Raw genomic sequence first — 1819 nt, 5'->3', positions numbered from 1 at the left:
TTGCTGTCTCTTCATCGATATCATCATCATCATCCGGGACTTGTGGTGGATTGAAGAAGTTGAAGAAACTATCACATTGTTCAGTTTTTGTGATGGGCTTGGCATTCTTTGATCCCTTCTTTGGCTTCTTTTTCAGAACCTTCTATGTCAAGCTCTTTCTAGGATACCATCTTCATCCTATAAGTACCCCAACCAAATTCGACATCATGTAAGAAATAAAATTGAATTAAATTAAATACAATAGAAAGAAGAAGACTAACTAGTAGAATTTCTATGTCATGGAAAGTTATGAGCAATAACAGTACCCTATGGCCTTCTCAAGAATAGGTTCATCATCGTCAATCATGGGTTAGGATCAAAGAAGAATTCGAGCTTGAAGCCTTTAGGATCATTAATTCTGAACCACTTGATATCTTTGAGATACTTGAGAGCCCCTTCATCGCGCTCAGAAATCTAAAATGAGAAATAAGGAAAGCATAAGAACCATACTAGAAAGAAAGAAAAAGAAAAAGAAATAGAAAACACGAGTTGGTGAAACATCATTTTTTGAGTCATTTACCTCCTCACCAACCACTTCATTGATTTTTATTGCAGTGAGCCAAAAATCTGGTACTCCTTTCTCTGAAAAAACAACACACAATAAGCATCCTAAACAAAGTATTTCCAATAAATTGGAGCACTCAAGGTTTGTTAAATACCTTTTGTAGCTTTATCCTCTGTAGGTGACACCTTCTACTTCAACAACATTCACAATTCACAATTTCATACCTCTGCAAAATTTCTGAAATAAAAGGAATAGCTGAAGCAAAATACAAGAAAATACTGCACAATATACTCAGATCAGAGGCAATTAAATGGTGCCTGCAAGTCTACAACTAGCATATCAGCATGGCAAGTGGCAAAAAATAGTAAAATAACCCATGCCACAGAAAATTGGACAATACAAATGCTTAATGGAAAAACTTGCATAAGCTTACTAGGAAAACTTGTATGCAACAATGTTACCTAAACAAGTTTTTCACTAGGAAAACTTGTATGCAACAATGTATTATTGACATCCTTATACATTGGTGATCTAATCTTCACAGACGATAATACTGTTATGATTGATGAGGTCTTATGGGATATTATCTTGAATCAGGATAAATTAAATAGATGATGTAATTTTTACATTTGAGAACACGTATATTCATAAAACTCTAAAAATCTTTGAGATGAAAATTTCAACATTAGTGTGCATACTCATGGAAATTAAGTTGAAATTGAGTAAGGACAAGAAAAACAATCTAATAGATCCTAAAAAGCTTCAGGTTGTCGATTAGAAGTTTTAAATACTTAAATCATACTAGCCTAAACATCTTGTATATTGTGGAATTACTTAACTAGCATATGAAATTTCTAAGTTAGATTCATCTACAAGTAGGGAAAAAGATTTTGCATCATTTGAAAGGTATACTTGATCATGATATTTTTATGTGTGCTAAAGAATATAAACTCTTTTTTTTTTCACAAATAGTGATTAGGTTGGCCAATTTATATAGATGTGATAACAAACAAACATCATTGTTGGGCCCACTATGGTTTCAATGATGGAAATCATTATGCCCACTGTTTCCCGTGATATGATCCACTTGATCATTTGATATACTTCAATTTGGGGCTAAATCGCTAAAAGTAGATGGAAGAATGGATGGACGGCGTGGATATACTGCATACATGATGTTTTATTTGTAATACATTTGAGTTTACGTAGTACACTGGGAGCGTACTGACTAACTCAATACGCAATCTGATTACGCTTGCTACGCCCCATAATGAT

At 33.6% G+C, this 1819-nt stretch overlaps 1 long non-coding RNA gene across 1 annotated transcript; it reads right to left on the bottom strand.

The window, feature by feature from the left end:
- Positions 1-335: 335 nt before the first annotated feature.
- Positions 336-725, bottom strand: LOC131252165 (uncharacterized). The gene is made up of 3 exons (XR_009174224.1): positions 699-725; positions 560-621; positions 336-453 (listed from the first exon to the last, which is right to left on the bottom strand). It is a non-coding gene; the product is annotated as an uncharacterized LOC131252165 (long non-coding RNA).
- Between the last annotated feature and the right edge of the window lie 1094 nt (positions 726-1819).

Source organism: Magnolia sinica, chromosome 7 (assembly GCF_029962835.1).
Source record: "Magnolia sinica isolate HGM2019 chromosome 7, MsV1, whole genome shotgun sequence".
NCBI lineage: Eukaryota > Viridiplantae > Streptophyta > Magnoliopsida > Magnoliales > Magnoliaceae > Magnolia > Magnolia sinica.
This window is presented reverse-complemented; position numbering and strand designations above follow the sequence as displayed.